The sequence below is a fragment of the Salvelinus fontinalis genome, chromosome 34 (assembly GCF_029448725.1).
Source record: "Salvelinus fontinalis isolate EN_2023a chromosome 34, ASM2944872v1, whole genome shotgun sequence".
Classification (NCBI taxonomy): Eukaryota; Metazoa; Chordata; class Actinopteri; order Salmoniformes; family Salmonidae; genus Salvelinus; species Salvelinus fontinalis.
The window spans coordinates 19,291,604-19,292,188 of NC_074698.1; positions in this window are offsets into that span (position 1 = coordinate 19,291,604).

Here is a 585-nt window from a genome sequence, read left to right on the forward strand (position 1 = left end):
CTTGTGTAAGTGGTGCGTGGGAGGGTGTGCGTGTGTGTGTGCGTGTTTGATATAGTGTGTTTGTGTGTGTGCGTGTTTGATATAGTGTGTGTGTGTGTGTGCGTGTTTGATATAGTGTGTGTTTGCTTGTCTTGAATGTGTTTACTGTTGGGGTTCGTGTTTGTTTGCATAGATGGAGTTTTACTTTGTGTGTGTCAGATTGGGTGTGTGTCAGACTTTGTGGGTGTGTGTGTCAGACTGTGTGGGTGTGTGTGTCAGACTGTGTGGGTGTGTGTGTCAGACTGTGTGGGTGTGTGTGTCAGACTGTGTGGGTGTGGGTGTCAGACTGTGTGGGTGTGGGTGTCAGACTGTGTGTGGGTGTCAGACTGTGTGGGTGTCAGACTGTGTGGGTGTCAGACTGTGTGTGGGTGTCAGACTGTGTGTGGGCGTCAGACTGTGTGTGGGTGTGTGCGTCAGACTTTGTGTGTGTGCACACGTGGGAGCCCTCAAGTGATCAGATCTAGCCTCTATAGCAGAGGCCTCTAACCCAGATCTAGCTTCTATAAATTAGACCCTAACCCAGATCTAGCCTCTATAAATTAGACC